We start from the raw sequence: 26,091 nt of genomic DNA, 5'->3' as shown, positions 1-26,091 counted from the left end.
AATGTACTAATGTTTTATATTGAGGCATGCAGGAAATTAAGAACAAGGTTACGTTCGGAAGATCCGAAATTTGGTTCGGACGTTCCGAAATTGTGCAAATCAGAAGCAAATTAGAAGCTGTTCGGAAGCTGCGAGGAGCGAGTTCGGACGGTCCGAAGACGTGATCGGACGTTCCGAACACAAGCAATCAAATCACTTCAATTCGGAGACAATTTGATCTGACTGATTTGATTGAGTAGATTTCGGATGCTACGATGGACATGATCGGAAGCTACGAAGTGTTGAAGATTTCAAATCTCCGGAAACGCGGGAATGTTCGGACGGTACGAACTGGAGTTCGGACCTTCCGAAGCTGTTCATACACTGTCTGAAAGAATTGTTCGGAAGAAACGGAGTTTGATCGGTCCCTCCGAAGCATATTTTCGGACCCTACGAAGTCAAGATCGGAAGATCCGAAGTCATTCCAGAAATTACACAAATTGATTTCAATCACATCGGACGTTCCGAAGTATAAACAGAAGATCCGAACCTTGGCGTCCAAGACTAGTATAAATAGGCCTTTGAGGATGCATTCTCAATCATCCCACTCCACTCTCTCTTGTCTCTTACAAAGCTTTCTACTATCTCTTGTGTGCGTTGATTAAAAGAATTGTAATATCAAAAGAGTTGTAGAAAAAGAGTGAAAGTAATACTCTCGAGTGGGTTGAAAAGTTCGTGGCTATCCTTGGAGCCCTCAAGGCCAAGTAGACGCATCGAGGCGTGGTTGTAAAAGCTAGCTTGGAGCTCCTAAAGCCAAGTCGTCATAGTGATACCTCGATCCTCATCGAGAAGGGGAGATGTAGACGATTCTTCGTCGAACTTCCATAAACATCTCTATCCCTCTTTACTTTACGCATTTACTTTACTACGCATTTATTTTACGCACTTACTTTACGCATTCATTTTTATTTGTGATTGTCCCTCAAGTCTTCCGCTTGCAATTTTTTCAAACTCGTTTTAAAAACGCTAAAGGGCCTTAAAGAACCTATTCACCCCCCCCTTAGGTTCTTCATCCCCTGGTCAGAAATCATCCTCCTCGTCATGCTCAGGCGGTGGAACTCCCTCTTCAGCTGCTGGGGGCATAGGATAATGGTACTGAAACTAGAACGGTGGTGGGTATGCGGGTGCAGGTGGCCGTCCGGAAGTGTCGATTTTTTGTGAGGAGGAGGAGTAGGGTTCGTAGTAGGGAAGAAAGGGGAAAAAAAAAAATTTTTTATAGTCTGCGCGACTCGCTAGGGCGGTCAAAAGTGTCCGCCGTAGCGAGTGGTTTTCGGTGACAAGTTATTTGAAACATACGAGTGCTCGCTGGGGCGGTCAGTTTTGACCGCCCTAGCGAGGGGTTCTCGCCGAAAACTAATTTGAAAAATACGAGTTCTCGCTGGGGCGGTCACTTTGGACCGCCCTAGCGAGTGGTTCTCGCCATAAAGCCATTTTTTTAAAAAAAATCTCTCGCGGGGGCGGTCACCTAGCGAGGCATTTTCGGCGACTATTTTTTTGAAAAAAAGCGAGGGCTCGCTGGGGCGGTCAGTTTTGACCGCCCTAGCGAGACATTCTCGAAAAACAATAAATAAAAACAATGAAAACACATGAATGCCATGCCATGCAACTACCCAAATGCAAATGATGCGATTAATGAATAAAGGAAAAAGACAAACTCAACATAGGGAGTAGAAGTAGTTCTCAATTTACAGTCTAGAGCTCGACTTTTCACCCATGCCCTCAATGACTGTCATGGAGCCGAGTGACCCCAATTTGTGGCTCAATTGTGCCACCGATATAGTGCTTCAATCGTTGAGCGTTCACAGTGAACGGCTCCTTTTTCCCATCTCGCATAGAACATGTCGGCGGTTCCTTAACGCTTGACTTCCGAGGGGTCAGGTCTCTTCGAGCTCCCAATTCATCCAATTTCATTCTCACTGGCTTCGTCCATGGATGGTTGACATTAAAGTATGCTCCTCTCTCAGATATTTCTTCATCAGGTTCATCCTTCACTTCAGTGGTGAGGGTGACTTCCAATGAATCTTTTATAGCATCCTGCACAAATTGACACACAAGTGAATCCGATGAATCAACTCTAAAACAATCATTAGTGTGCAGTGGGTGCTTGAGAGCGTTAAAAACATTAAAAGTGATTTCTTCCTTTCCCATTCTCAATCTCAACTTCCCTTCTTGCACTTCAATCACGGCCTTGCCGGTTGCAAGGAATGGTCTCCCTAAAATCAAAGGCATCTCCCTATCCTCTTCCATCTCAAGTACCACAAAATCTGTAGGAAATGTAAACTTTCCCACTTTCACCAACACATCTTCTTTGACTCCTTGTGGATGTTTGACAGATCCGTCAGCTAGTTGCAAGGACATCTGTGTGGGTTTAGGATCGCCCAATCCAAGTTTCCTGAATACAGATAAAGGTATAAGATTAATGCTCGCACCAAGGTCACATAAAGCTTTAGAAAAGGCAACATCACCAATCATGCAAGGGATAGAAAAACTCCCTGGATCCTTTAGCTTTGGTGGGATCTGGTTTTGTACCAATGCAGAGCAATTCTCAGTCAATTTTACCGTCATGGGATCTTCCAACTTCCTCTTATTAGCTAAGATGTCTTTTAGAAATTTAGCATAACTCGGCATTTGCATCAAGGCATCAGCAAAAGGAATATTGATGTGCAATTTTTTAAATATCTCAAGAAATTTACCAAATTGTGCATCTAATTTAGCTTTCTTCATTGCTGCAGGAAAAGGTGGAGGGATAACAATTTTATTCTGTGCAATAGGTGTAGATGTAGAGTTGGAAGACTTACCTCCTCGATTTTCCACCTCATCCTCACCGTGCTTGGTCTTTTCCTCATTAGACTCGAGCGCTTTCCCACTACGCAATTCCACAGCCTTCACATGTTCTCTTGGATTAACTTCCGTGTTGCTTGGCAATGCTCCTTGCTCCCTATTAGCAATCAACTTAGCCAATTGTCCAATTTGATTTTCTAACCCATTTATGGATGCATCTTGGTTCTGAAATCTCGTCTCTGTTGCAGAAATAAATTTAGTTAGCATTTGCTCTAAATTGGACTTCTCCTCCCGAGGCGGTTCTGGCTTGAAACCTTGGTGCATCCCATATGGTGGACCTCTTTGTTGGCGATTTTGATTGTTTTGACCTCCCCATGAGAAGTTTGGGTGATTCCGCCATCCCGGATTATATGTATTTGAATAAGGGTCATTTCTAGGACGGTTTTGGAATCCCACTTGTTTTACCGGTGCTCCCTCAGACACATAGAATGGATTGCCATCTTGGCAATCCTGCACGTCATGCTCACCCCCACACTTATCACAGAAAATTTCTTGCAGACGCATAGCCGAACCACTCATGCTCATCCCATCAATCTTCCTATTCAAAGCCTCTTACTGTGCTGAAACCGCCGATAAATCATTAACTTGATTAACTCCAGCACCTCGTCTCTGCCTATCAGACTGAGGATGATAGCTACTAGCAGCCATCTCCTCCAATAACTCATATCCTTCCTCAACCGTCTTTCTGAGTAAGTTACCACAGGCAGCAGCATCTATCATAGTACGGTTAGGAGTAAGCAGACCGTAGTAGAAAGTTTGAACAACTAACCCAAGAGGCAGCTCATGGTGTGGACATCTCCTCAACAAGTCCTTGTAGCGCTCCCATGCCTCGTAAAGTGACTCTTGCTCATATTGAGCAAAAGTAGTAATGTCGGCTCTAAGCTTCATAGTCTTCGACGGAGGAAAGTACTTGATCAGGAATGCCTTTGCCATATCCTCCCATGTAGTAATAGACCCTACAGGCAAACAGTTTAACCACGACTTAGCTTTATCTCTCAGTGAAAATGGAAATAAACGCAAACAAACAGCATCATCAGACACGCCATTAAACTTAAAAGTATCACAAATTTCAAGAAAGTTAGCTATATGAGATTTAGGGTCGTCAAGTGCACTTCCCCCAAATTGGACAGTGCTCTGAATCATCTGAATGATAGCTGGCTTGATCTCAAACTGATTGACTCGGATGACTGGTCTAACGATGCTTGGACGTGCTCCATCAAGAGACGGCTGTGCATAATCCAACATCGGTATACGCCTTGGCTCCTCTCTTTGTTGATCGCCTTCCATTCTTTCCTTCGTTCTTTGCTGCTGTAGTCGACGTCTAGCTGTGCGTTTGATCTCGGGGTCAAAAGGCTCAAGCTTACACTCGAGTGATCTTCGCATGCACTACAAGAAAAATCTGCAACACAATGAGAGTATCAAATAACAATAAAAGAAATAATACTAAAGAATTTAAATGAAAATAAAAATCGTGAATCAACAGTCCCCGGCAACGGCGCCAAAAACTTGATCGAGCAAAACTTGCACAGTGAATAGTCCCAAAATTTATTTTATAATTGAAAGCTCGATTTAAATATCGCAAGTGCACGATAGTCAAGTTATAATAAACGTAAGTGAATACGAGTATCGATCCACAAGGACTGCGTTACAATATTTTTATTTTCAAGTAAAGTTCTTTAGCAACGATAGAATGAGTTGATGATTGAACTAATGTAGAATAAACAAGTAAAATAATTAAAATGCAAAGGAAATGTGTTCAAGAACGCAATGATTAATTTGGATCAAATCAAAGGAGAAATGAATTTGTTGGGAAATTATCAGTTCACCTACCACTCGTGTTTAACTAATTACACTCGACTTTTACTCGTGCATTCGACGGAATTCCCTAGACTAATTAATATACTCTGTCGAGCTATATTAATACTAATCATAAACATGCAGTACTCAAGTGTCCTCAAGTATTTAACAGTTCAAGATTGCATGACTTCCTATGGAATCCACTAGCTTTCATCCGGGTGAACTATCACTATCGACACGTACCCAATTCCGTATATCTACTAAAATTGTAAATCCGTGGTTTATACTATTTGATCGTATTGTTAATTATTCTATCGAAATCATTAACAACATGAAATAATCAAAGGAAGTTAGCTAGGCTACGATTGAAACAAGAAAGAACAATAGCATAAACAAATCACTAATAAAACCGTCGATAAATAATGTTAAACAACGAGTACGGGGTAGGATCCCCTCAAATCCCAAGAAATCTAGAGTTTAGCTACTAAAATTCATCATAAAAACCAACAACAATCTAAGTATTAAAAACTGAATAATGAAAATACTAAAGATGACGACGGATGACGGCCACGACGCGTGGAAATCACGAGGTCTTCGAAATCTCCTTTGCTCCTAGCCTTTTCTCCAAGAAAATATGATGAAAATAATGATATCCGCCTGCAAAACGGCGCCCCTCTCGTGTATTAGGTCTATCGTGTAGGATAGAGTCCAAAAAAAAGGAAACAAATCTTTTCAAATCTCACAGCTCGCTAGGGCGGTCAAAAGTGTCCGCCCTAGCGAGAGGTTCTCGCAGAAAATTCCTCGGCCATGTCCCTGGGTTCGCTGGGGCGGTCACTTTTGACCGCCCTAGCGAGACGCTTGCGCAACAACTCCTCGGCCAGACCAACATGCTCGCTGGGGCGGTAACTTTTGACCGCCCTAGCGAGTCCTTCTCGATGCTTTGGCAAATATTCTCCCACTTTTTGGTTCAATTCCTACAAAATAACCACCAACTGCACGAGATCAGTCATATGCTAAATAATGCTAGAAAAATGCTAAATTAAACTAAAACAAACTAATATGATGCATGAATGCGACTCAAAACCAACACTAAAAACACGTAAAAACGAGTCCTATCAGAGATCGTGCCTATCGACTTGCATTGCCGCCTTCATTATCTGGAATACATGATGTTTTTCATGTATCTATGCTGCGGAAATATCTCCCTGATGATTCTCATGTGATTCAGCCAGACGAGACTGAGCTGGATGAGACATTGAGTTATGTCGAGAAACCGATTCGGACTATCGATCGCAAAGAAAAACAGCTCAGAACAAAGACGATTCCTCTTGTGAAAGTTCAATGGACTCGTCATGGCATCGAAGAATTCCCAGCATTATTTCCCAGCATTATTTCACTGATGTAAATTTTATTCGACTTTAATTACATTCTCTCTTAATGATATGATTTGACTATCTGTGATTTCGGGGACGAAATCATATCTTAGGGGGGGAGAAATGTAATGCCCGATAATTAGTCACTGTAATTAATGATGATTGATTTGTAATTTCATGTGATTAGGAAGGGATTAATCGGGACACCGAGAAACGTATTTGAAAACGGAATTATGGAAAAAAAATAGTGGATGCAGGACCGCACCCGCGGTAGGAGAAGCACCGCACCCGCGGTCGTGCTACTGGAATTTTAGGAATTGATACAGTAGCCTCACCGCACCCGCGGTAAAAACAAGACCGCACCCGCGGTGTTAGAGCGCACCCGCGGTCCAGCGGTTACCGCACCTGCGGTGCAACGTGTTTTGCAAAAATTGTGCCACCTCGTCGAATTCATGCATTGATATATATATATAACCTTTATTCCTTCGAAATCAGAAGGAAAGAAAGAAAAAGGAACGAGAAAGGCTTGTAAAATCCTTACGCCTTTTGTGAGAAATCTGTCCGTCTGATTTTGAATCCGACTTCGGTATTGAGTTCCTATCAACGTAGGCTACAACTGGACGTAAGTTTTGCAACGTTTTGACATGTTTGAAATTATGCTATTGTCAGAATTGAATGGAATTCATATATGATGTTCTTGACATATTAGAGATCGTAGAATCGAAGTCAGATTGAGAAACGGACTGATTGTGGAATTGTTATGAATTTTTAGGGTATATTGATTTATACCGGACAGATTTGATTTACGGTTGAATTACGGATTGTATTGGATATGGGTTATGGACTATAACTGTTATCTGGTGATATTGTATTGACGGGGATATTGAAATGGTACCGTTATGCCGTTGATTTTGAATTAAATCCAGTTTGATCAGATTGTTATTGATTTGAAAGGTATATTGACATGAGATTATTGATATTGTCATTGCCAGACAGACTGTGAATTCAGGACTTCGACTGAGCCAGAAACCGACGAAAGTAAGGTATAAGTCAATGTGGTATTGGGAGATCGACTGAGTCGGTTTAGACTTGAGTTTCCCTAAATCACATACTTTACTTTATTGAATTGTTATTTGCCTTGATTTGACTGATATACTTGTTCTCTTGAGTTATAGATGGCAGGTATTAGACGAGTAATCTTGTGACAGAAGTGCCTGATAGTGGTGGGATCGCCACATCTGGAAACCGGGATCCCTAGACTAGAATTGAGTCTAGTCTGAATGATAGAGTCATGAGCATTGTCGACAGCCTATGATTGTTTATGTTTCAGATTTTGATACATATATCTGTTACCTGATTACATGCTTGATATTTGTTGATATGATTGCGTGTTTCATTGATTTATACTGGGATTTATTCTCACCGGAGTTATCCGGCTGTTGTCTTGTCTGTATGTGTACATGACAACAGGTGGGACAGGATCAGGGTCCAGGAGATGAGGAGAGATCGTGATAGAGTGGAGACTTCGGACTTGGATGTATATAGGGTTTTGACACTGGATATTTAGATGTTGAACCTTAGTTTTACTGAATTGTAGACGGTACAGGACTTGTACTTTATTTTATACGGAGTTATATATTAGTTTGATTTCACTACGTTCCGTATTTTTAAAAAAAAAAATTTAGACCATGTTTTATAATTGATTAATTAGTCCCAATGATGATTAAGAACTTGATTAGCGTCCGGATCCCCACACGCGGCGTGCGCGCAGAGACGCGCAGCGTGCGGAGCGTCCGCACACGGTGTGCCGCCAGCGCTGCGCAGCGTGCGGAACGTCCGCACGTTGCCCGCGCGCCTGTGCGCCCTGCGCGCACAGGAGTGCCGCCACTGCCCGAAAAGTTCGGGCAGCGGGCGGGCAGCGAGGGCGGCTGCCCAGGATCGTCTCGGGAAGCGTGTTGAATGGTGGGCTTGAATTGTTTGGGCTCAGGGTGCAATTTTCTGATTTTTCAAAATTTTGGGTAAAATTAATATTTTTGAAAATTGGTTCAATTTTTATTTTGGAAAATTTATTTTTAGAAAATTAATAATTTTCTTGTGAAATAAATAATTAAAATATGATTTTAATTATTTATGGTAAAAATGAGTTTTACAATAAATCAATTATTATTGATTTAATTTGAAATTAAATAAAGGAGTTTATTTAATTTATTAAATTCTTTAATAATTGTGGTGGTTAGTGATTAAATTATTAGATATATGATTGATCAGTTAATTAAATTTGTTTAATTAATTGATGTTAATATTTGATATTAAATGCATAAAGGATGATCGAGAGCCTTGACCAATGTGTTAGGTGTATGTTCGGATATTTTACTGTTTTATTCGTTTTTTTAATATTTGATATTATTAAAGTGAGCCTGGTTTATGGCCCGTTCCCACCCCATGAGATTTATCCTTTATGTGCCATGGCTATTTAAATGTAATTATTAGAAATAATTGGAGATCAAGACTGGAAGATGATGAGCCCGATGAACGAGATGAAGACATGTAAAATATTGGAAGCTCTTGTAATAGTTGCATTTGCATCCCTGCATTCACCTTGGTTTTGGACCTGGATCCATGTATGACTCACATAGATCTAATAGTGTTGGCAATCGATCATACTTATTTATTGTTGAATGTCATATTATGATATATGTGATATATAGTAGTATGCATGTATTTATATTATTAGATAATATAGTTGCATGAATCCGACAAACATCCAAACTCGTGGCCCGCGTTTATAAATTAAAATGATGAGACAATTTTAAAATTAAAATCCCTCATTTTGAATATTATTCAAAATTTATATCAAACCGGAAAATTAAAAATTAAAGGAGCTTAATTTTTCCTTGCCTTCCATCAACCGTGGTTGCATGTTGATCGCTACCCGCGGACAGTGTCTGGCTCATATTTTTGGGGAGGCCTGTACGCCGGAAAGCTGTGACTTCCACCGGACATATGATGTGAATTGAGTGGAACTCCAATGACTTCGGCTCATATTATTGGGGGAACTCATGGCGACCGTCTACTACAATTCAACATTGATGGGTTGGTTTGACACGCGAAAATAAACGACGTCATATTATTGGGTCCTTATTAAACGTGAGGCAAAACACGCGGAGGTTGCATAGGGATGCAATTGAATTCTACCTTTTAGAAATTATAATTGGCTGATATTATTCGGGATTATAATTTGCTAATTGGACTCTACGTGCCCACTAAAGAAATACGATTTCTTTTTTTCATCAGAGGGTGGTAGAAATGTCAAAATAGTGGGAGGGAGATTTATAAAATAAAATCCATATTTTATATCTTAAAATTATTTTAAAATAATCAGCAACCATTATTCTTTTTCCGTATCAGTATATTTTCGATTTCGTCACGTAATCCATTTTTATTATTAACAAGCTAATTGAAATTTTCAAGACTAGTTTGGAAAATTGTTCTAAATTCGGAGAAAATATATACACACTAATGTCAGTCATGATGAACTGACAAAACATGCCAGATGGTAGGACCATAGTATACAAGATAAAGTGTGATGTGCTCGTTTCTATGTCAAATGAACTGTAGCGACAATTCAAGGAAATATTGAATGTTGCTGACATTCGAATACACATGCAAGAATTGCATGGTGCATGAAACTCGTACAGAGATGCACACCACTTTTAAAAGCTCATGACTACACGCATGCAAGATGGGGCTTTGGTCCATGAGCGTAGTACACGTATGACTGGGCTTATTGAGGATGTGGTGGGCCTGGAATATGTGATTCCTAACGAGTTACTAGATAACATCAATTTGTTGTCTTTCTCTTCCTCATTTGACGGGGTTATGGTGAACTTCAATTTTAATAAGATAGATGATAGCCTTGAAGAGCTAGTCAATATGCTTATGAATTATGAGATCACCATAAAACAAGTAATTGTTGTTTTTCCAATGGGCCTCTCGTCAGACGAAAAATGGCCCACAAGATAAGGGAAAGAAATGTCGCCCCTCTCAAGAAAAGCAATCCCAATAAGAGGCAAACTCTGAAAGACACTTAAAAGGCCTACAAAGCCCGATAAGTTAGTACATATTTATTTCATTGCAAGAAGTCCGGACATAAGAAATTATATGTTCCAGAAATGTTCTGGAAATGATAAGTGAATGTCCAAGTAAACATGATTTCAACAAAAAACCAAAATAAAGTTAGATGATCCAAATCCACACAAATATGGCACGCTAGACTATGTCATATTTCCCAAAGAAGGATGCACAAACTAATGGGAGAAGGCATGTTTGACTCGTCAGACAAAAATTCTCTACATGCTTGTAAATCCTGTCTAAAATGAAAAATGACCAAGATTCCATTAGATGGAAATGTGAAACGTGCGTATGGTCTACTGGATTTGATCCACACAGACGTTTGCGGCCCGCTAAGTGTTAGCACAAAATATGGGCAATACTACTTAATTACCTTTACCGATGACCATTCGAGGTATGGGTACGTTTATTTGATGAAACACAAATCTGAAGTATTTGAAAAGTTCAAATAATTCAGATCTGAAGTAGAAAATCAGATAGAAAGAATTATTAAGGCACTTCGATCTGATCGAGGTGGAGAATACTTAAGTGCTGAATTTTTGGGTTATCTAAAAGAGAATGTGATTCTCTTACAGTGGAATCCATCAGCAACACCACAATTGAATGGTGTTTCTGAATATTGTAAGCGAACCTTGTTGGACATGGTTCGATCAATGATGAGATTCACTGAATTATCTACATCATTTTGGGGCTTTGTGCTTGAAACTGCGGCAATGTTGTTGAATAATGTCCATACTAAAGCAGTGGATAAAACACCATATGAGATATGGATGGGAAAAACTCCCAAATATTCTTACGAGAGAATATGGGGATGTACTCCTTACGTGAAGCAGACAGTGGGAGAAAAATTGGATAGTAGATCCACTTTCTGCTACTTTGTAGGATATCCAAAGAATTTTGTTGGATATTATTTTCTATCATCCCAATGAAGCAAAATGTTTGTTTCAAAAAATATCACCTTTTAGGAAAGGGAATTTCTATTAGATAGAAAATGGAAGATGATAGAACTTGAAAAAATTCAAGATACTCCCTCAACTATAGAAGTGGAACCCATTTTCCAACAGCCAGTAGTTGAAGTACACGTTCCTAGAAGGCCTGATAGGGTTGTCAGACCACCTGCAAGATATACGCTTCTTCATGAACAAGGCCATGATGAGCCTTGTGTTGGATGTGATCCAATGAACTTCAGAAGCAATATCTGATACTTATTCATCCAAATGGTCTCGAGCAGGCGTCAAGGAGTTGGAACCTCATATTTGATAGCACTATCAAAGAGTTTGGTTTTGCTAAGAATCCTGAGAAACTATGCGTGTACAATAAAGTTAGTGGGAGTGTAGTGACATTCCTAGTACTTTATGTTGATGACATCCTGCTCATTGGGAATGATGTAGGATTACTGCAATCAACTAAAGTATGGTTAGCAAATAAATTCTCCATGAAAGACATGGGTGAAGCATCCTATATATTGAGAATACATATCTATAGAGATAGATCAAAGAGGATGTTGAGGTTCACCCAAACGATTTATATCGATACCATTCTAAATAGATTCTCTATGGAAGAGTCCAAGAGAGGATATTTATCTATGTGTCATGGTGTTACTCTATCTAATGCAATGTGCCCCAATACTGATGGAAAGATAGAGATGATGACACGTATTCCATATGCGACTGACATTGGTAGTATCATGTATGGTATGATATCGACACGTCTTGATGTTGCTTACGCTCTGAGTGTTACAAACAGATATCAGGCGAACCCTGGTCCAATAAATTGGAAGGCCGTGAAAGATATTCTTAAGTACTTGAGAAGGACTAAGAACTTGTTCATGGTCTATGGGGGTGGAGAATTGAAATTGGAAGGCTCCACTGATTCTAGCTTTCAATGTCACGTAGATGATTCGAAATCGACCTCTGGCTTTGTATTCATGCTTAAAGGTGCGGCTGTATCTTGGAAAAGTTCCAAGTAAGACACTGTTGCGGATTCCACCACTGAAGCTGAATACATTCCTGCATCTGATGCATCCAAAAGGTAGTTTGGATAAGAAATTTTGTCCAAGAGTTGGGCGTTATTCCTAATGGAGTTGATCCAGTCCCGTTGTACTGGGACAACACTGGTGCCGTTGCACAAGCAAAGGAACCAAGGTCTCATCAGCGACCAAACATGTAATGAGGAAGTTCCACATCATACGGGAGATTGTGGGAAGAAGAGACATATCAGTCGAAAGAGTCCCCTCTTCAGAAAATGTTGCTGATCCACTTACAAAGACCTTGCCAGGACCATTGTTTGAAAAGCATCGCGAAGCAATGAGATTAAGGGTAGTTGGCTATAGGGAAATTAGGAGATTGTTAAAGTAGATGCCCTGCAAGCCAACGGTTGGCTAGGGAATTTATTGACTCAAGTGAAATAAACAATCTTTATTTTAATATAATTTAACTTTTTATGGTCTTGTTATAATTTATCGGTATACCCATGCAAACAGCATAGATAAAGTCCTTGATTACGCTTTAATACAAATAAATCGTAATTCGATGTTGAAACTCATTTGTAGACACTGCATATTCTAAATTCGTTCCTACTCGATTCAGCCGCTTAAAAAAGGGATAAAGGCCGCTTGAGCTCGAGACTAGCATCTGTGATGTTGTGTACTGCGTTTCTTGGTAAGGGCATGGAGATGTCCAAACATGCAGATGGGTAGTCATATGATGATTATATCGAACAACCCTCCCTCGGATTTTCCAAGTGGTTATCATTCATCGAGAGGATAAGTCCGTGGTTATGATTGTACACCATTAGTCCTTACGACCCGGGACAACACTGAGGCTCTATATGCTAGGGCTGTGCTTTGACTCGTTTACCGGCTCCAGGAGAGTAATCAAGAGGCGAGGTTGGGTACAGTTGTGACACATATAGGAGCCAGTGCATTGTAGTCGGGATTCACCGCTCACCTACGGGTGTGGATATCATGTGTGATCTGATGAAATAATAGTGCATGGAATCTCTGGCCAGAGTATGAAATGTACGTTAGAGAATGAGTTCTCAAATAGTACACGCGATGCCACTATTATAGTTATCACATAGTTATCGAATTAATATGCAACCCTCGATGAACCAATGGTTGCAGATTCGATCGGGATATATGAGATGAAGGGACTGTACTGTACGTTAATCATAATCAGCTGGTTCTTGCAGGCACTATCAGTGATACCTAGGGGATAATGGGGCGATGCTACTAGACGCTCTTACCATGATCCGATAGGTGCAATAAGAAATGAGTTCTGACAATCTTGATCAAAGTGTTGATGAAAAGAATGAGGCTAACTAGGGTAAGCCCGAATAAAGAATTATGTCCTGAATCACAAAGAGTTGTGAACCCATGGCTAGCTGTATCATTGAACAATTGAGGGTCACACAAGCACTGGATCATTTGTTCCCGTTGAGAGAATAAATTCAAGGAGTTGAATTTATATTTTGATATAGTAAATTCAAGGAGTTGAATTTATGATAATTAAATTTTGAGAAAATAAATTCAAGGGGTTGAATTTATAAGATAGTAAATTCAAGAAGTTGAATTTATGAAATTTGGAGAGAATAAATTCAAAGAGTTGAATTTATAAAATTTGAAGATTTAATTTATTAAACTCAAAAGTTGAGTTTATTAAATATTAAATTTTGGAGGTGGTGAATTCAAGGAGTTGAATTTGTAATATTAAATTCAAATGTTGAATTTATAACATATTTAATTTAGTAAACTCAAAAGTTGAGTTTATTAAATATTAAATTAAATATAGTGCGAAGTATGTTTGATGATCTTGTAGGAGTACAAATCCAACATACTAAATAATTAAAGTTCTTAATAACGTTTTATTGATTAATTAATTAAACTAGTTGGACTAGCCTAATTAATTAATCAAGCCCATTAATGTTAATTATGGTAATTAGGTCATGTAATTTTTTATTTTAAAAATTTTGACCTAAAATCATAGCCTCCACAAAAATTGGATTATGAGATTTTCTAGACTTATGGGATGCAATTTTTGGAATCATTAATTAACTTAATTAATTAGATTAATTAAGTAAAGAAATGATTAGAAAAATAATAATAAGAATTTGATTCTTATTTAATAACATGCATCCAAGAATTTCATATTTTGGCACCCAAATATTTGTAGAATCTTTGATTGACTTAATTAATCTAATTAATTAAGTAAATTGTAGATTAGACAAAAAGATAAGAATTGATTCTTATTTTAAAAAAAAATAAAGCCACCGAAAGTGATTCTTCTTGGAGCAATATTTTTCGGCCCTTCCAACAGGGGTGCTTCTCTCGAAAATTCTTCTTTCTTTTGAAAGAAGTTTTCGGCGATTCTAAGTAATGGAATTGAATCGATTTCTTCTTTGTGTTCTATCTCTACGCAAAAATCTTCTATACTTTCTAGTGCAAGTTAGAAGAGGAACAAATATTTCAGTCGTGGACCTGATTCGGAGATCGAAGTAAGTTCGAAGGGATTTACAACAAGAGCTACCTCTGCTAATACCGGAGTAGTTAATGCAAAGTGAATCAATTCACTAAAGATAAAAACTAAACATCATATGTATGTTTTTTATAAAATCATACGAGCGCCTAAGCAGAATATATTTTGATTGTCAAAATAAACAAAATTTTTAAACTTCCGCTGCGTTTGGGCGTGTAGAAAACCCAGATCCAACATTTACATGTTTTAGATGTTAGAAATTTTCTTAAAAATCATGTTTTTGCACGTATATAAACATGATATAATATGCAGAAGCGTAAATCGAATGTTACCTCCGGCCATTGAAACTTTTGATTTCTCTGATTTTCCTCCCGGTTGAAGCCTTCTAAACACTCCAATCTCTCTATGGATGGTGTATTATTCTGTATGAGATTGTGTATCTAAGGACCTCAATGCCTTTGGTATTTATAGACAAACTCATACCATCAATGAGTTTGAGGGAGTTTTGAGAGTTCAAAATAAGAGACGTTCACTACTCAAATTTTCCAAAGTTGAGGCGGCTTACGCACAGGTTTTGTCAAAAGATGTGTGCGATAGCCGTCACCATTGTTGACACACGTTTTTAATTTTTCTTTTGAATTTTCATAATAATATGTGTCATAATTTCTTACATTCTCCCACTTGACACACATATCTCTTTTACCATAGGAGAAAACAAATACATGAATCATGACGATAAGTCATCTTAAAACGAATATTATCTTCCATGTATTACAATGCATTATGTCTCTCAAATCTGTATAACTTAATGAATAAACCCAATGTTTATTCGAGGTCCAACTTTATAGATATTTTTCTCAAGATAACTGAATATGTACATAACTGAATATGAGAAATATCATAACTGAATGTGTTTCATTATCAAAACCAAATGTATATAACATAAATTTATTATGGAATCAAATCCATCAATAATTACCATATGATCTTTTAACATCTGAAATTTGAATGCCTTTAGGTTAAAAGATAATCAATTCAGTATTAACGTGTTCAATGACCATTTTATTAACACGTTCTCCAACGGTTTAAAATACATTATGTCGATATACTTAATTCGACCACCGCTGTAATGCCCTAGATTTTAGATTATGTTAAGTGAAGATTATTGAATTTGAATTAATGTGATTATAATCGGGTTATCAAGGGACCAGATTGGTTAAAGCTTATGAAGGGTGCAAATTTTAGACAGAACTGTTGGCGTCCGAGCGGTAGGAAATGACCGCTCGAGCGCCAGTGGTTGACAAGAAAGTGCTCGGACAGAAAGTATGGCGCCCGAGCGGTAGAACATTACCGTCCGAGCGCCAGTGGATAACAAATTCACGTCTGGGACAGAGAGTTCCGTGCTCGAGCGGTACTTTATTACCGCCCGAGCGCCGGCAAAATTTAGGAAAATAAGACACGTTTCTTATAGCATGCAACGTAGTATATATATATATATATATATATATATATATATATATATATATATATATATATATACACACACATACGTTTTATCTTCCTCAGAAAGGAAGGAAAGCAAAAGAATCGAGAAAGGTTTCTGGGATTGTGTTGAAAATCCTTACGCCTTTATATTTCAATCCGTCCGTTAGATTTTAAATCCGACTTAGGTACCGAGTTCCTATCAACGCAGGCTTCAACTGGACGTAAGTTTTACTACGTTTTAACATGTTTTGAAATTATGATGTTGTTAGAATTGAATACACGTCATATATGTTGTTCTTGACATGTTAGACAGCGTAGAATCGAAGTCAGATTAAGAAACGGACTGAATATGAAATTGTTATGAATTTCAGAGTTGAATTGACTGAGAAATGATATCAGATTTGTACGGTGGTTGATTTTAAATGTTTGGAATAGATATAGACTGTTATGGTATTATCAGTATCGCAATATTGTACTGTTGTACTGTCAGAATTTGATAAAACAGAGACGTTGTGATTTGATTAGAATATTGATACAGAATATTGATATTGTCATTGCCAGATTGAACAGTGACAGACTTTGAATCAAGACTTTGATTGTATCAGATCGACAGCAAGAAAAGTATAAATAAATGTTGATTCGGGATTGCACAACTCGAGTTAGGTTTGACTTGAGTTCCCCTAAATCACATATTTTATTTTATTGCATTTATATTTGCAGATTATCAGATTGATATGTTAATTTATTGACTTAGAGCAGAGTCAGAGTTTGAGTCTAGGGCAGAACAGCCTAGCTAGGGCAGAAACGCCAAGTCTTGGACAGAACTGCTAAGACCCTAGACTTGTGGTATATCGATGAGCTTAGATGTAGATCGACGTCTATTGTAGACACTCGATATAGCATGCCCAAGTCTAAGTCTTTGTCAGAACTGCTCAGACCCTAGACTTACGGTGTATCGATGAGCTTAGATGCAGATCGACGTCTATTGTAGACACTCGATACAGCATACCAAAAGTCTAACTAAGATTGGGATCCCTAGATTAGAAATAGGATCAGATCAGATAACGAGTCATTGATTCATGTAGTCAGATTAGATACATGTGTTGATGTTTGTTTATGCTTTTATATATGTTTTATATGATTGCATGTATACATTGTTTATACTGGGATATTTGTATCTCACCGTAGTTATCCGGCTGTTGTCTTGTCTGTATGTGTGCATGATAACAGGTGGGACAGGTACATGGTCACAGAGGTGAAGAAAGATCGAGTTAGAGTGGAGACTACGGACTTGGACTAGAGATAGGGTTTAAACACTTGATAGTAGATGTTGAACCTGAGTATGTATGATTGTGTATTTTATCAGATTTATACTTTTATACTGATATGTATAGGAGTTTGATTCCATTACCTTCCGCATTTTTTTAAAAAAAAATTTTAGACCCTGTTTATTATAATTGATTAATTAGTCCCAATCATGATTAAGAACTTGATTAGCGTCCGGGTCCCCACAACCGCTTTAGTCTCAAAGACCATAACTGAATTGCAGTAATTTAATCTTAGACATAGAATCCATAATTCTAAGCACATAATGAAACTCCTTAAATACACCACACAATAGTACTTCAATAACGAATTTTGACTCAATAGTGGAAGTAGCAAACCACTTTCCAAATTGTCAATTCGTCTTACATAAGCATGTAAAACTTTAATACCATAAAGGTATCTCAAAACATTTTACAGCTTTTTAGTGGTCAAATATTTATATTACTCTGATAATAATTAAGCTCTCACTTACCTTCTGGTATTCATAATGACCCACAGTATTCTCAACAAAACTTAATGAAGAGATAACTTTGTAAAACCTGAAATACCACTAACGTGAGACATGTTTCAATCCATATCGTTTTCTTAATTTTGAAATATTAAATATTCATCATCACTAGAGAAGAATTCTTTATGTTGTTCGATGTTGCCTAATGAGACTTTTATTTGTTTTGAAGACTCATCTAAAAAATGAATGGCAATTGAACAAACTTTTTATGGAATTTATATGATTGGTTTCACAACACACTTTTTAAAGGGAGGATGTAGTGAATAGCAATCAATACATATAACTTTTGTAGATGAATGAGTATCATAATGATCAATATTCTGAATTTGATCGCTCCCACTAATCAAGTCATTTTCAAGAAATTAATATCAGAGTAATAGTAATATGCTGCAAAATTAATAAATACATGCTAATATTATTAAATGAAGCAATAAACCATATATCATGTTTTACCCATGTAAATCATGATCTACATATGAATCACTGACATTAAAATTGTCTGTGGACTGAATTTTTAATTCAATTAGATCCATACAACTTAATGATATAACTATTGAATTATATTCAATTCTTAATCCATGTGGATAAATTAAGAAAATAATTTAATATTGTATCCTAATTAATTATACTTAACATAACGAAATTTCTTGTGGGATAAATTTCAATGTTCAAATATAATTAATTACAATTTATATCCCTTATAACCAAATGTGATCCTCATAATTTATGTATAATTTTAATTCAATCAAAGATGATGTGGCTACTCTTCAATTAATTAAAATCATACGAATCACTAGGATATTAAATTCTTTATGTATAAAATATTTATTCTTCATAATTATTCATCTCAAAGTATTATCAAAATGATGAATAATTTTATGTAATTTATGTCTGTTATAACTAAACGTGATTAAAATATTATGTATAATTTTAATTCAATTAAAGATACTATCAATATTCTTTAACAAATTAAAATTATACGAATCGCTAAGACATTAAATGACAATTTTTTAAATATTTATGATCTTAATAAATGTCTTTTTCATGTGATCCTCAGCCTACTTAATGTATAATTTTGCATAATTAAGGGTGTTGTGGCTAAACCTTAATTATTTAAAATTAGACGGTTCACTAGACATAAGTTTTGATTTTATAAATTTCTTTTATGTGATCTTTAACCGACTTAATGTATAATTTCTCATAATTAAGAGTGTTGTGGCTAAACCTTAATTATTTAAAATTATACGGATCACTATATAAATGTCCTTTATTTGATCCTTAACCGACTTAATGCTTAATTTCTCATAATTAAGGGTGCTGTGGCTAAACCTTTAATTATTTAAAATTATACGGATCACTGGACAATTTTATTTATTTATTTTAAAAATTTTTATACTTAATAAATGCCCTTAATATGATCCAAATCTGACTTAATGTATAATTTCTCATAATTAAGGGTGTTGTGGCTAAACCTTAATTATTTAAAATTATACAGATCACTTGATAAAAATTTTGGCTTTACTTAAATCTTTATATAATAATATTTAGTAACACAATCAACAATTTCCAAGAGTGCTCCCAGGAAAAATATGTAGTGCTAAGGCCCTTTAAATACCTAACTCCTAGTCAGAGCAACATTCTTCAGGAAGATCAGTGGCTAGTCAAGGCAGTTTAAACCGATCTATGAAGTACTCCCCCAGATCATGTTTTCTCATGTCACTTTATAATTATTATTCACTTTAACTATCTACGTTTATGTGAATCTTTATAAGCCAAAATTTTTCATTAATAACTTTATATTCACATTTTTACTTAATATATAAACAAATACGTTCCCCGTCAGTTTTTCTTTTCAATCAGAGTAGTGAAAAAGTGAGGATCAAAATGTGGGCTCCTCATAAGTTTTTCTCTTTTATCAGAGTAGTGATAAAGTGAGGATTATATATTTGTTCATTTGTGAACATCTGAAATATTTTATTTTAAATATTATATTCACATATTTACTTAATATTTTCATTTTAAATTATAAACAACTCAATATAATTTAATATGAACATAATGTGAATATTGATTTCCCAAAATTATTTTTTAATATTATTTGCATTTTAAATTTCAAGTATAAATGCAAACATAATATTAAATTTGCATGTACAAATCAAACGCTTATCCATAATATTTGACATTTTGTCTAACATGTAAAAATAATTTCTAAACATGTATTGAAAATTGTACTGAATTTGAAAATATTAAATCTAATTCCAAATAATTTATTATAATAATAAATAAAATAATCTTATTTTATTTATTTATTATTATTATTATTATTAAAAAAAATAATAATAATAAACAAATAATGCATTCTCCTTTCCTTTAATGCTTGGCAAGCTATTTCACGTGATTGTCTAAATGTATTTTGACAATTGCTTTAATTGTAATGTTAAGCTTTGAAAATTTTCAACCACAGATTATTTTACATGGGCCATGCAAATTAAATTTACTTATCATAAGGAATTCAAGTATTACTTCGTCTTCTTCATGATTTCTCCATTTGCAGAAAAACCAGTAGCTCTTCACCGAAAATATTTATCTCCAAAAAAAAAATCTTATTTTATAATATTCAAGGAAGAAATTCATACTCCGATCGAGAACACAATTCTAAGGTAAGTTATTTTATCTGATCTTCAAACTTCTTACGTAAATTCCCAGAAGCAAAATTTTCAATGCAGAGGTATCATTGCTCTGATACCAAATGTTAGAAATTTTCTGAAAAATCATGTTTTTGCACGTATATAAACATGAAATAATATGCGGAAGCGTAAATCGAGTGTTACCTCCGGCCATTGAAACTTTTGATTTCTCTGATTTTCCTCCCGGTTGAAGCCTTCTAAACACTCCAATCTCTTTATAGATGGTGTATTATTCTGTATGAGATTGTGTATCTGGGGACCTCAATGCCTTCGGTATTTATAGGCAAACTCATACCATCAATGAGTTTGAGGGAGCTTTGAGAGTTCAAAAGAAGAGACGTGAACTCTTCAAATTTTCCAAAGTCGATGAGGCGGCTTACGCACAGGTTTTGTCAAAAGATGTGTGCGATAGCCGTCGCCATTGTTGACACATGTTTTTAATTTTTCTTTTGAATTTTCATAATAATATGTTTCATAATTTCTTACATTAGAGAGTCCCAATTTACCCCAATATGCTGCAAACGTGAATAAGAACAAGCTGGATGCCATCGGGTAGCATGGGGTTTGAGGGGCACGGGTTATGAACTTGGATGCTTGGCTTGGCTTTGGTGGGGACCAAGGCTTGGCTAGGGTCCTTGAAGGGTCGGGGGCAGGGTCCTAGCCCGAGTTAAGAGGGCTGAGAGGAGTCCTAGCAAGCTAGGACTCCACCCGAGAAGCATGGGAGAGATGTGCAGGTACAACAACTTGTGCATGGTGAAGGAGCTCGGCCAGAGGGCTTGGGATGGGTTAAGCTAAGTCCTTTAGGGTCTAAAGTAGGTGGACCAGGGTTGGGACAGGGGCTGGTATGGTTGGGTTCAGGCAGGGCACGAGCTGGAACAAGAAACGTGAGGGAAGAGCTCCCACCCAGCGAGGCTGCTGTTGTGTTCAGTAGGTGGCTGCTCGCGTCCAGGGGTTTGGGTCGGTCTGGGCTTGGTCTAGGCATGGTCTAGGGAAGGTTAGGGTCAAGGGTGGTCTGTGGTTAGACAGCTAGTAGAGTCCTAGGCAACTAGGAAACCCAATTCAAGAAAGACACTAACTCACGCACACATGCAGAATAATAGAGTCTAGTTTCAGAAGGTTTTGAGCGAACATGGGCCGGGTTTTTGGTGCTGGGCTTGGTCAATAGGGTCCCTAGGTGGGTTGGCTAGGTTTTGGCTCAAGGTGGCTCGGGTGTGGCTCGAGTAAACTGGGAGATGACTCGGCGGGTTCGTCGATGTGTGAAAAACAAAAATTAAAGAAGAAAAAATTGATCCATGGGTCCACGGGTGTGGCTCATGACTTGGAAGGGTAGAATAAATCATAAAAATGTTATGTTAAAAATTTGGGATCTAAATAACGAGTTTTGAATTTATTCGAGATTTAATCGCCGCACGAAACGCAAATTAACGAGTTAATTGAAACGCCTAGTTTAGGCTTTATAAAATTATAAAAAATTAGGTTTAAGCTTAAATAATTATTAAAAGCCTAATTTTTTAATTTGGAAATTTTATATTAAGGTTTGGTTTAATTCGTGATTAAAAACGTATTAATACGTTATATTTAAAGATTAATTTAAAAGTCGTCGAATTAAGCTAAATAAAAAATATGAGAAAATTCATGTAAGCTTAAATAATTATTTAGGACATGTTAGAGTCAATGAAATTAAAAAAATGTCAAAAACGTGAAATTTTACGTCTAGGGGTAAAATGGTCTTTTTGCACCTAAAAATTAGTAAACGTCATGGCAGTGTCCTGAATGCTGTTTTATATGCTAACATGATTATTTTCAATGATTGTAGATGTTTATAAGTTAATATGTCAATTTTAAATGTTTATGGATTTTTAAGATAATATGTTTAATGTTTTATGATTTAATATGTTAAAACGTTTATTTTAAATATTTATGATTTAAATGTTTATTTTAAACGTTTACGATGTTAAAATATTTATTTTAAAATGTTCATGGATGTTTATGATTTTAATATGTTAAATTATGATTTTTAAATGTCTATGATTTTTATGATTTAAATATGGACATTTAAAAGACATGTTGCATGCTTGGTTTCAAAATAAAAATGATATTATGCATATTTTTATTAAGTGATGATAAAATGTTGAAAGACGTGAAGGAAATGTGACTACTTCATGTTGGAAACATCGTGAGGGTTATGGTCACAGTGGGAGCCCGACGATCGTGTTTCCGTTGATACGAATACGATGATATGATTGGAGATGTCGTGAGGGGAGAAGGCCCCAGAGGGAGCCCATTTATGAGAAAAGACCCTAGAGGGAGCCCCAACGATTGTATTTCCAATGACACGAATATGTTAATACGTAAGGCCAGGGCCCAGCTGACCGGTGAGAGTGTTGCTGGTGTCCCCCGCTGCCCAGTACTGCGGTTACATGTAGATGGATCCATCGCCCAATACGATTAAGAATACGAGTCACAATCAACGATCTGAATTCAACATACACGAACATGAATATGAATATGATTATGTTGATATGAACATGATATGAATATGAATATGTTGATATGAATATGGATATGAATATGAATATGTTTATATGAAAATGTTTATGCATAAGATTATGAAAATGTTTTTATGCATCATGAAAATGTTTACGAAAACGTTTATGTTCAAAGTTTATGCATCTTCATGAAAACGATATTTTAAGTACAAGTATTTTTCACTGTTATAAGCTAACTGTATTATGTAGTACTCGTTAACAAGAATATGATGTGTTGAGTCTTTAGACTCACTAGGTGTGATTGATGCAGGTGATACTGATTATGAATATGATAATTGAGGTCTTGATGGATGACTTTGCTGGACTGAAGGTGCACATAACACGAGGACCAACGCTAGTTTTCCTCACTAGTTATTATTTATGATTTTAAGTAATGTTAAAGATATTTTTACGTCTTTTATTTATGTTATGAGAGATTTTTGAGAGGTTATAGTATGGGCTATACTTTTCAAATAATGTTTTGAGGTTGATAAAATGTTTGACGATTTTATGCTTTAAAATATTTTCCTTTGCATTTTTAAATGGCAGTCGGATGTTTATTTTTAAAATGATGTCAAAAATATTTTATGGTTCGGCCAATGCTAAGTGAGGTTTTTTTTTTTTAAAAAAAATTTCTAGAACGTTTTAAGAAAACGAATAGCAGAAGTTTCACATCAAGTGCTGAGATTGGGTACAGTTGCGACACATGTAGGAGCCAGTGCATTGTAGTCAGGAATTCACCGCTCACCTACGGGTGTGGATATCCTGTGTGATATGATGAAATAATAGTACATGGAATCTCTAGCCAGAGTATGTGATGTACATTAGGGAAGAGTTCTCCAATTGTACATGTGATGCCACTATTTATTCTTAAATATGTATCACACGGTTATCAAATTCTTACGCAACCCTCGATGAACCAATTGTTGTAGATTCGATCGGGATATATGAGATGAAGAGACTGTACTGTATATTTGAAACGTCCATTACTTGTTTCTCAAAAGTACTAAATTTTTTTGTCCTCTCTACAAATTTCGGCCAAATTAAAAATATAAATATACATTTTAATAATATAACTTGCACCATTTTGAAAATAAACAACCAACTATATTTGAAAATTCAAAAGAAATAGTTCAAAGCATAAAATCGTCCAACGTTTGCAAATCCTAACTTAGCAATAAAGCTGAAACTAACAACTTCTCAAAAACCACTCAAAAGCATAAATAAAAAGTCGTCAAAATATTTAACATAAACTTAAAATCATAGGTCATAATCATAATTGCGGAAAACAACTAGCGCTGGTCCTCGGGTTATGTGCACTTTCTGTAATGCCCGAGATTTTATTGTGTTAATCTGAGATGATTGATTTATGAATTGTTGCGATTATAAGGACCGCGCCGAGACAAGAGCTGAGGATGCATGTTATATGCGCGAGGACAGAACACCTCGCGCATATGCGCAAGAAGAGGCGCGCATATGCGCGAGCATGTGAAATACCCAAGCGCATAGATAGTATGTCTCGCGCATATGCGCGAGACAGGGTGCACATATGCGCGAGTAGTTGCAATGTAAAATGCCGAGACAGTAGGTCTCACGCATATGCGCCGATGATGGTCGCGCATATACGCGAGACATGCAGTACAAAGAAGTAGGCCACTTGTCCTTGGCATGCATATTTGATAGAACTTCCTTCATTTTCTTCAGATTTCAAGGAAGAAACGGAGAGAATTCCAGGGCTAGCTTCAAGGTTCTTCATTCTTATAGAAATTTGATTTTGTGCAAAATCCAACCGTTAGAATTTCAATCCGAGTTTAATTCTGCGCTTTTCTCGTCAAAGCCTTCAAAAGGATGTAAGTTTGATTTCTTTTCAGCATGGTTCGAAAATATATTGTTAAGGGACTCATGATTTGATCTATATTATGTGTTCCTGAGATTTTTGTAATCGTACAATCGAAGCCGGATCGAAGAACAAACACCTTATGAAATTGTTATCATTTTTCAGATTTGATATTGATTGAGATTATACAGAATTGGTATTGGAATTGTTTGTTGTTTGGTTATGAGTTGTTGATTTGTATATACTGATATTTTATTGCCGGTATTTCGAGATTGCGCCGTTATGCCGTCAGGATTTGATAAGATTGAGATGTTTTGATTTGAGTTGTGTATTGATACAGTATATTTCGAATGTCATTGCCAGATTGAGTATTGACAGCTTCGAATTCAAGACATCGACTTCGTCAGATCGACAAAAGAAATGTATAAATCAATGTTAAACTGGGAGATATGACTCGAGCTAGATTCGACTTGAGTTTCCCAATACCACATACTTATTTATTATTTCTTGATACATTTATATTCTTTAGATGAATATGCTTATTCTATTGACTTATAGAAAAGCAGAGAATAGAAGATAGATATCGAGAACGAGTCTTTGGAAAAGGTGCTAAGTCTTTGGCAGAGGTGCCAAGACACTGGATGTTTGGTTTATATCGATGTGCTTAGGAGTAGATCGACTCTTATTGTAGAGATTTGATATAATGTGCCAACATCCAGGAACCGAGATCCCTAGACTAGATGAGAGTCAAGTCAAAGAATTTGATTTACAGTTTTAGATCGATTCATGTTTTCAGATTATGATACATGTTAATGATAACTACTCTATGCTTTTGTATATGCTTTTATATATGAAATGCATGTATACGTTGTTTATACTGGGAATTATATTCTCACCGGAGTTATCCGGCTGTTGTTGTGTTTGTATGTGTGCATAACAACATGTGAGACATGATCAGAGTCAAGAAGAGGATGAGAGATCAAGATTAGAGTAGAGATCTGGACATAGCAGTAGATTTGATTTTCAAAACTTGATGTAGTTGTTGAATACTAGTTGGTTATGAT

General features: G+C 36.4%; 1 non-coding gene across 1 annotated transcript; it reads left to right on the top strand.

The window, feature by feature from the left end:
* Positions 1–3,658: 3,658 nt before the first annotated feature.
* Positions 3,659–3,765, top strand: LOC140811003 (small nucleolar RNA R71). Its single transcript, XR_012113397.1, has one exon. It is a non-coding gene; the product is annotated as a small nucleolar RNA R71 (small nucleolar RNA).
* The last annotated feature ends 22,326 nt before the right edge of the window (positions 3,766–26,091 follow it).

This window comes from Primulina eburnea, chromosome 13 (assembly GCF_022965805.1).
Source record: "Primulina eburnea isolate SZY01 chromosome 13, ASM2296580v1, whole genome shotgun sequence".
NCBI classification, from domain to species: Eukaryota; Viridiplantae; Streptophyta; class Magnoliopsida; order Lamiales; family Gesneriaceae; genus Primulina; species Primulina eburnea.
The sequence above is the reverse complement of the archived record's forward strand: the minus strand, read 5'-3'. Positions and strand labels throughout refer to the sequence as shown.